Source organism: Nomascus leucogenys, chromosome 10 (genome assembly GCF_006542625.1).
Source record: "Nomascus leucogenys isolate Asia chromosome 10, Asia_NLE_v1, whole genome shotgun sequence".
Classification (NCBI taxonomy): domain Eukaryota; kingdom Metazoa; phylum Chordata; class Mammalia; order Primates; family Hylobatidae; genus Nomascus; species Nomascus leucogenys.
The window spans coordinates 65,126,341-65,136,697 of NC_044390.1; the positions used below are offsets into that span (position 1 = coordinate 65,126,341).

At 46.9% G+C, this 10,357-nt stretch overlaps 1 pseudogene; it reads right to left on the bottom strand.

The window, feature by feature from the left end:
• Window positions 1-221: 221 nt before the first annotated feature.
• LOC115837075 lies at window positions 222-711 on the bottom strand (annotated as a pseudogene).
• Between the last annotated feature and the right edge of the window lie 9,646 nt (window positions 712-10,357).

A 10,357-nucleotide genomic window follows, 5' to 3' on the forward strand; every position in this document is an offset into this window, starting at 1 on the left:
TTATTGTAGTTTTCTGTTATTTAGTTTTTATTTCATAATCATAAACTTAACTCTGCAATCCAGCTAGGCATGGAAGGGAACAAGGAAAACGTGGAACCCAAAGGGAACTGCAGCGAGAGCACAAAGATTCTAGGATACTGCAAGCAAGTGGGGTGGAGGGTGCTCTCCCGAGCTACAGAAGGAATGGTCTGGTTGTTAAGGTAAAATACAAGTCAAACTTATTAGAGTTGTTCACAGTCAGCAATGGTGACCTTCTTGCTGGTCTTGCCATTCCTGGACCCAAAGCGCTCCATGGCCTCCACAATATTCATGCCTTCTTTCACCGAGCCCCACCTGCTTCCCATCCAACCACTCCGTCTTGGCAGTGCAGATGAAACACTGGGAACCATTCATGTTGGGGCCAGCATTTGCCATGGACAAGATGCCAGGACCTGTATGCTTTAGGATGAAGTTCTCATTATCAAATTTCTCCCCGTAGAGGGACTTGCCACTGGTGCCTTTATGGCATGTGAAGTCACCACCCTGACACATAAACCCTGGAATAATTCTGTGAAAGCAGGAACCCTTATAACCAAATCCTTTCTCTCCAGTTCTCAGAGCACGAAACTTTTCTGCTGACTTTGGAAACTTGTCTGCGAACAGCTCGAAGGAGATGCGGCCTAAGGGCTCTCCGTCAACGGTGATGTCAAAGAATACAGTGGGGTTGACCATGGCTGATAGTACAGGGCTCTTGGCGGCAGTGTCTGCAAAGCCTATTTTAATTTTTTAAAGCCGATCTGATGGGTGGGTGGTAGCGTCTAATTGTGGTTTGAATTGGATTTCCTCTCATGACGAAAGAAGTTGAGCATTGTTTCGTGTGCTTCATGGCCCTTTGTATGTCTGCTGTTGTCAAGTGGACCTGTGTACACCGAGAGCTGACCCGTTCATGTGTATCAGTTCCGTGGGGCTGCTGTAACAAAGTACCACAAACTGGGGTGGCTTTAAACAAAAGAAATTTATTCTCTCAGAGCTCTGGAGAATATAAGTCTGAAATCAAGGTCCCCACGGTGTCGGCAGGGCCACACGTCCTCAGGCTCTGCGTAGAGTCTTTCCTGGCTTCTGTTGATGGCTGCCGACAACTGACCTTCCCTGGCTGGCAGCTGCAATACTCCAATCTCTGCCTCTCTCTTCACATGGCCTTCTCCCTTTGTGTCTGTCTTCATATTTTCTTCCCTCTTTTTATAAGGACACCAGTCATACTGGATTAAGAGTCCACCACACTCTGGTAAGACTTCAACTATTTATACCTGAAATGACTGTATTTCAAACTAAGATCACATTCTGAGATCCTGGGGATTGGAACCTCAACATATCAGCTGGGCGCGGTGGCTCACATCTGTAATCCCAGCACTTTGGGAGGCCGAGGTGGGTGGATCACCTGAGGTCAGGAGTTCAAGACCAGTCTGGCCAACATGGTGAAACCCCATCTCTACTAAAAAAAAAAAATACAAAAATTAGCCAGGAGTGGTGGTGGATGCCTGTAATCCCAGCTACTTGGGAGGCTGAGGCAGGAGAATTGCTTGAACGTGGGAGGCGGAGTTTGCAGTGAACCAAGATTGCACCATTGCACTCTAGCCTGGGTGACAAGAGTAAAACTCCATCTCAAAAAAAAAAAAAAAGAAAAAACTTCAACATATCTTTTTGCAGAGGAAACGCTTCAACCTATAACATTATGGATTCGGTAGCCTGCCCTTTAAATAATGACCAGGCTCTAGGCTACATCTCAGATGCATCAGTGATGCATCCCAGAAGTGGTAGTGTTACCATGCAACCAGTGGGCTCACAGTCCCATGTGCATAGAGGCCAATACCATGGCACTGGCTTTTGAGAAAAGAAAAACTTAGTTGCACGTTGACTAGCAAAAGGACACAGGAGGAAACACCTGAATCTGTCTGCCTGAGCTGGCGGCTGGAGCAGGTTTTATAAGCATGGAGTAAGGAGGTGTGATCTGATTGGATCAAATCTTATTGGATCCTGGATCCTGCCATGCAGTGTCCGCTTCTTAATTCAGTCCCTGCTCCTCCATCCAAGCACTTTGGTTCCCCCGTGGTTGCACGCATGGTTCATCTGGGTGTACTCAGGTTATATGACCTGAAATACCATGGCAACTGAAAAACAACTCACAACTTTGTTACATAAAAGTGGAACCAGGCTGGGCACGGTGGCTCACACCTGTAATCCCAGCATTTTGGGAGGCCGAGGCAGGTGGATCACCTGAGGTCAGGAGTTTGAGATCAGCCTGGCCAACACGGTGAAACCCCGTCTCTACCAAAAATACAAAAAAACTTCACTGGGCATGGTAGCACACACCTGTAATCCCAGTTACTCGGGAGGCTGAGGCAGAAGAATCGCTTGAACCCAGGAGTTGCAGGTGGCAGTGAGCCGAGATTGTGCCACTGCACTCCAAGCTGGGTGACAAAAGCGAAACTCTGTCTGAAAAAAAAAAAAAAAAAAGCGAAACCAGATTGGTCTGTGCCAACTCTGGGGCAGGCACTGTGCATGAGGTGGAATCGTCATCTTGGTGTTACAGGTGAAGAGTGAGACCTATACACCATGGCTCAGAGAGGTTGAGGACCTTGCCCAAAACTAGACAGCTGGGAATGGCTTGCAGGATTGTAGGACTCCAAATTTCTTTTTCTTTCTTTTCTTTTCTTTTCTTTTTTTTTTTTTTTTTTTGAGACGGAGTCTCGCTCTGTCACCCAGGCTGGAGTGCAGCAGCACGATCCTGGCTCACTGCAACCCCTGTCTGCCAGGTTCAAGCGATTCTCCTGCCTCAGCCTCACAGGTAACTGGGATTACAGGCGCCCGCCACCACGCCCGGCTAATTTTTTGTATTTTTAACAGAGACGGGGTTTCGCCATGTTGGCCAGGCTGGTCTTGAACTCCTGACCTCAAGTGATCCACCGGCCTCGGCCTCCTAAAGTGCTGGAATTACAGGCATGAGCCACCGAGCCTGGCCCTGGACTCCGAATTTCATGCCCCTCCCACAACTTTCCCATGTCCCAGCTCAGTTCTTTCAAAGGCCTCCAGGTGGCGCGATAGAGCAAATGGTGGATTCCGCTAACTTGGGTTTACAATTTCTTCCCGGGAGGCTTGCAGGGTGGGGCACTTGAACGTGCGCACGAAACACCGGGGGATCTTATGGAAATGCCGCTTCTGGTTCAGTTGGTCTGGAGTGGGATTGTGTTTTTAATACGCTCCCAGGGCATGTTGCTTCAGCTTTGAGCAGCAAGAGCTTCATTCAGTGGGGTCAACAGCCCTCGCCACACCTGTGCAGGCAGCCAACTGCAGAACAGTAACTAATGACGTTCATTGCAATCACAGAAACAGCGATTTCCACATGTTTATTCTGTGCCGGCCTCTGTGTTCTTGTCTTTGCCTTCGTGCGCATTCTCTCCTTTAGTGCTCAAGACAGTCTTATGAAGTAGCATCATTTTACAGAATAGGAAACAGGTAGGATTGAACCAGTCTGTGTCTATTGCCCCCCTTCCCTTTTTCCTACAGGATAGATGCCATCCCTGGGGCACTCAGCCCAAGGCATGGGGGAAGAGAGGCCCGGGCTCTGGGGGGTTGGCTGCAAGGCCAAGCAGTGGGACGAGGTCACTCAGGCAGCGGGATTGTGGGGATTAGGAGGAAGAGTGAGATCAATAATATGCAAAGGGCCGGGCGCGGTGGCTCACACCTGTAATCCCAGCACTTTGGGAGGCCGAGGTGGGCAGATTGCTTGAGGTCAGGAGTTCGAGACCAGCCTGGCCAACATGGTGTAACCCCGTCTGTACTAAAAATACAAAAAAATTACAGGTGGTGAGCATCTGTAATCCCAGCTACTGGGGTGGGGAGTGTTGCTGAGGCAGGAGAATCGCTTGAACCCGGGAGGCACAGGTTGCAGTGAGCCGGGATCATGCTGCTGCACTCCAGCCTGGGCAACAGAGCCAGACTCCTCTCTAATAGTAATAATAATAATAATAATAATAATAATAATAATAATAATAGATCTGCAAAGGAACCCAGATCCCGCACTACCTCCCTTACAACTCACCAAAGGAATCTTTTCTCTCTCTCTCTCTCTTTCTCTCTCTCTTCCTCTCATTTCTCCCTCTCTGTTTGCCCTTCTCTTTCCAGATCTCTCTCTGGGTCTCTTTCTCTTCATCTGTCCTCCCTCCTCCCTCCTTTCCTTCCTCAATCTCTCTTGCTCTCCCTATGTCCTTCTTCCATCACTTTCTCTATGATCAGTGTTTCAATCTCTCTCTGTTTCTCTCTCTCTCTTTGAATGTCGCCAAAGCTAGCTCTTCCTCTCTTTCTGAATATTTCTCTACCCTCCCCACCCCCAGTCTCTTTAAGCTTGAGTAAGGTGGTATGAGCCTACAGTCCCAGCTGCTCCAGAGGCTGGGGTGGGAGGATCTCTTGAGCCCAGGAGTTTGAGTCCAGCCTGGGCAACATAGCAAGATTCTGTCTCAAAAAAAAAAAAAATCTGAGTCTGTTTGTCTCTCTTTCCCCAAGTTGCTCTCTTTAAGTCTCTCTGAGTCTATCTGCCTTAAATCTATTCCAGTATATCTCTCTGTTCCTCTCTTTCTTCCTTTTCCTCCTTCCTCTCTCCCTCCTTCCTCTCCCCTCCAAATCTGTGTCTCTCTCCATCTCTCTCTGAGTCTGTCTTTACATGTCTTTGAGTCTCTCTTTCTTTTCTTTTCTTTCTTTCTTTCTTTTTTCTTTTCTTTTTTTTTTTTTTTTTTTTTTGAGATGGAGTCTCACTCTGTTACCTAGGCTGGAGTGCAATGGTGCAATCTCAGCCCACTGCAACCTCTGTCTCCCAGCTTCAAGTGATTCTCTGGCCTCAGCCTCCTGAGCGGCTGGGATTACAGGCATCCACCAACATGCTCGGCTAATTTTTGTGTTTTTAGTAGAGACAGGGTTTCACCATGTTGGCCAGGCCTGTCTTGAACTCCTGACCTCAAGTGATCAGTCCGCCTAGGCCTCCCAAAGTGCTAGGATTACAGGCGTGAGTCACCGCACCTGGCCGAGTCTTTCTTTCTTTAAAGTTCTCAGAGTCTCCCTCCTTCCCCCTTTCCTACCCCTTCACCTCACATCCTTATGGCTTTGGCCCTAGGTACCTATGTTTGCTTTTGCTGGCACAATCTAGTGTTGTGGTTACCGGCACGGGCTCAGGACTCCTACGCCCTTGACTCAAATTCCAGTTCTGCCAAGTACCAGCTGCAGAAATTGAGCCAAATTCACCAAACCTCCCTGCTCGTCAGCCTCCTGGCTGGCTGAGGGCCTCCCTCCTAAGGTTTCTGTCAGGACCAGGAGAAATAAGCATGCAATGAATGCAGTGAGGTGTCTGGCACTGGATGAATGGTAGATGTGGTCATCATCATCATTATTATTATTACTAATAAAAGGTAACCCACAGCCAGCCTCTCTGTAGCCAACAATTAGATGCTTATCTGGTGTGTGGAATGCATGGGGGGAGGGCCCTCCCACCAATAAAATTGGGGCCACTCCCTGACCTCGGTTTCTCGCCAGGATCAACCACCCCAAACGCGAGGACCGGGTGGAGGATGTGCCAGCTTTCTGAGCCACACCCACTGACACTTTTCGCCCTCAGTCAAAGCCTATCTGAGATCCTCAGCCAATTCTGTGCATTTCATGTTTTTTTCTTTTTTAGAAAGTGATTTATCTATTTCCCTGTTTAGAGACAGGTCTTATTATGTTGCCCAGGTTGGTATTGAACTCCTGGGCTCAAACGATCCTGCTGCCTTGGCTTCCCAAAATGCTGGGATTACAGGTGTGAGCCACAATTCTGTGCATTTCAGAGAGATATGTATTCAAGTGAGAATCAGCCACTGCTGGGTTACATTAAGTGTCTGGTTTAACAAGGCAGGGATAAAAAACAGCATCAGAAGGTGGCCACAGTGAGCAGGAACCACAACACACACACACACACACACACACACACTCTAGTCTCACAGGGGGCTCAGCCCCAGGTCAACATCCATGCAAGCTATGGCTTGACAATTTGACAAGCTACTTTTTACTCTGTTTATAGCTTAGGTGAAGAGGTTGAGTATTAAATGCATTATTATCATCACTGGTTCACACAGATTCCTTTCTTCATTTTCTTTTCTTTTTTTTTTTTTTTTTTTTGAGATAGAGTTTTGCTCTTGGTACCCAGGCTGGAGTGCGATCTTGGCTTACCATGACCTCCGCCTCATGGGTTCAAGCAATTCTCCTACCTCAGCCTCCTGAGTAGCTGAGATTACAGGCATGCGCCACCACGCCTGGGTAATTTTTTGTATTTTTAGTAGAGGTGGGGTTTCTCCATATTGATCAGGCTGGTCTTGAACTTCTGACCTCAGGTGATCTGTCCACCTCAGCCTCCCAAAGTGCTGGGATTACAGGCATGAGCCACCATGCCCGGCCCCTTTCTTCATTTTCTCTCTCTCTTTCCCTGCCTTCTTTTCCTCCCTCCCACTCTCCCTCAGTCTTACAAAATGTGCAGTGTGGTTCTTATGTATGTGTGACTTTAATTTACGTAATTGGCATTGGATGATATTCTTACACTATCCTAAGCCACTTTGCAAATAGCACTGTGTTTTTAAGGCCCATCCGTGTTGTTACGTGTTCATACATGTGTTCGTTGCATCTGACTGTTACATAGGAACTTCATGGCGGGACGTCCACCACATTTACACAATTCCCCTACTGATGGGCACTTGGTGGCTTCCAGTTTCTGGCTACTGCAAAGAACACTGCAAAGCACAAGCTTGTACGTGTCCCCTTGTGGGTGTGTAAGAATTTCTTTGGGATGTATAGCCAGGAGAGAAATCGCCGCGTCATTGGGTGTGTGTATACTTGTTTGATGAAATAGCATCAACTCCATCTTCATAATTGGAGACACCACACTCAACCCAGTTGCACTTGAACATTCGAATGTCTACACATCCCTGACAGCCCTTGACCTGGTCTGCCCTTCTCAAAATGAGAAGACTACTTGATGTAAAGTCACATCTCAAGTTTCAGTATCTAAAAAGTTTGAACATCTCTCTCTCTCTCCTTATTGAGACTGGGTCTCACTCTGCGATCACGGCTCACGGCAGCCTCTCAGGCTCAAGTGATCCTCCCACCTCAGCCTCGAGAGTAGCTGGGACCACAGGCTGATACCACCATGCCTGGCTAATTTTTTTTTTTTTTTTTTTTTTTGAGACAAAGTCTCACTCTGTTGCCCAGGCTGGAGTGCAGTGGCGCGATCTCGGCTCACTGCAAGCTCCACCTCCCGGGTTCTCGCCATTCTCCTGCCTCAGCCTCCTGAGTAGCTGGGACTACAGGCGCCCGCCACCACGCCTGCATGCCTGGCTCATTTTTAATATTTTTTTGTAGAGGCCGTGTTTCGCCATGTTGCCCAGGGTGTTGTTGAACTCCTGAGCTCAAGTGATCCGCCTGCCTCGGCCTCCCTAAGTGCCAGGATTACAGGCATGAGCCACCGCGCCCGACATTGAACATCTCTATGTGCATGTTAGCTTTTGGAATTCTGCTTCTGCAAATCACCTCTTTGTAGCTTTTATCCATTTACCTATAATGATATCCATCTTTTTTCTCATTAATTCACAGGTGCTTCTTGCATATTATAGGTTCTAGTTCTTTGTCCATTTTAGATGTTACAAATAACTTCTCCCATTCTGATAAATGCCTACTAATGGTGCTTACCTTCTCTTAAACCAAAGTGTTTAATTTTTAAGTAATCAAACTACTCAATGTTTTGTCATATGATGTGTGTTTTTTTAGGTCTTAAGAAGTCATCCCCTATCACAGAGATTCAAAAATAGGCCGGGTGTGGTGCCTCATGCCTGTATTCCCAGCACTTTGGGACGCCAAGGTAGGCGGATCACTTAAGGTCAGTAGTTCGAGACCAGCCTGGCCAACATGGCAAAACCCCCATCTCTACCCAAAAATAGAAAAAGCAGCTGGGCACAGTGGCAGGCACCTGTAATCCCAGCCACTCGGGAGGCTGAGGCAGGAGAGTTGCTTGAACCCGGAAGGCGGAGGTTGCAGTGAGCCGAGATCACGCCACTGCACTCCAGCCTGGGCGACAGAGCGAGACTCTGTCTTAAAAATATAAATAAATAAATAAATAAATAAATAAATAAATAAATACATAAATAAATAATAGGAGAGAGAGAGTAATGTTTGGACCTTTGGACCTTCCACCTCTTCTCACCTGGAATATGGGTGCCTGGAGGTGGACCAGCCACCTTGCACGATGAGAATAACAGCCACAGGATAAAGATGGGACTACAAAAAGTAGCTCACATATCTGATAATTTCCTTAAGAACTCCATGCATGGACGTCCTACATCTGGGCTTGGAACAGGCAGAATACAATCTTGGGTGTCTGGGCTATCGCAATTGGTTTTCTATATGCCGATATAGAGAGGATGGCATGGGAAATGATGCTTCTAGAAACTGAAAGGTGAGCTAAGACATCGTGCAGATTTTCCTGGGCAGCCTCGACTTTCTTTTCCTGGATGAAGATGTCTTTTTAACATGGAGGCTGGATCCAGAACCAGGAGGGGAGAGATGTCTGTAAATTGTTCCCATTAAGGGTGGAGGAGATCAGTGTATTTCCTGCACGGTGATGTAAGTGGTGAGAAAAATAGGGCTGTGGTGGTGCAAGAAATAAGCTCCTTGCCCTACTAGATATTAAGACATGCTACAAAACAAAATTAATGTTTTTAAAAAAGGGTGGGATCAGTGCAAGAACAGACAAGTAGACCAGAGAGGCAGGAGAGAGGTCCTAGAAAAAGAATCGTAGGAAATTGATGTATCATCATATAATATATTAGGGAGTTAATGTAAGATAAAATATCAACACAAATTAATGGGAGAATGATGGTATATTTAGTAAGTGGCATTAGAAAAACTGGTCTGCTGTGCAGAGAAAAAGAGACCTAGATTTATAATACTACACATGAATTGGATTCCAGCCGTATTAAAGACCACTGTGTGAAAGATAATATTATAAAATTAATAGAAAAAATCGTGGTGAATATATATTTATTTAATTAATTAATTTATTTATTTTTGAAGACAGAGTCCCACTCTATCTTCTACCAGCCCAAGCTGGAGTGCAGACATCTCTCCCCTCCTGGTTCTGGATCCAGCCTCCATGTTAAAAAGACATCTTCATCCAGGAAAAGAAAGTCGAGGCTGCCCAGGAAAATCTGCACGATGTCTTAGCTCACCTTTCAGTTTCTAGAAGCATCATTTCCCATGCCATCCTCTCTATATCGGCATATAGAAAACCAATTGCGGTAGCCCAGACACCCAAGATTGTATTCTGCCTGTTCCAAGCCCAGATGTAGGAGGTCCATGCATGGAGTTCTTAAGGAAATTATCAGATATGTGAGCTACTTTTTGTAGTCCCATCTTTATCCTGCGGCTGTTATTCTCATCGTGCAAGGTGGCTGGTCCACCTCCAGGCACCCATATTCCAGGTGAGAAGAGGTGGAAGGTCCAAAGCTCCAAGCATTACTCTCTCTCTCCTATTATTTATTTATTTATTTATTTATTTATTTATTTATTTATTTATATTTTTAAGACAGAGTCTCGCTCTGTCACCCAGGCTGTAGTGCAGTGGCGCGATCTCGGCTCACTGCAACCTCCGCCTTCCGGGTTCAAGCAACTCTCCTGCCTCAGCCTCCCGAGTAGCTGGGATTACAGGTGCCTGCCACTGTGCCCAGCTAATTTTTGTATTTTTAGTAGAGATGGGGTTTCATCATGTTGGCCAGGATGGTCTTGAACTCCTGACCTCGTGATCCACCCGCCTCGGCCTCCCAAAGTGCTGGGATTATAGGTGTGAGCCACCGCGCCCAGCCTACTCTCTCTCTCTTTTATCAGCAAAACAAAAACTTCCCCCAGAAACTCCAGCTTTGTCTTCTTGCTTATAACTTGATGACATGGCCACCCGGATGTATCCAGGTCATGTGCCTATCTGAGCAATACTCGGGCTCGCCAGTAATGCAGTGGGAAGAATGATAAGTACATCTCAGTTGCACCCAGCTTGCCCCGTGCCAAGTCAGACAAGTCACAAAACACCAACCTCTGCCTCTTAGTCCACACACATCTCCCCTCTGTTCGCCCGTTTGCCCTTGAGCCTGAACTTGATGGGAAAATGCATCCAGGCTCTGCCATTAGCAACAATCAGCGTGGGGATAGCGCTTGCATCTTTGGTGGGCAGAGAACCAAGCACACTGTTTCTCCTAAACTCTTGGTTTATTTTTCTTGAGACAGGGTCTGGCTATGTTGCCCAGGCTGGTCTCGAGCT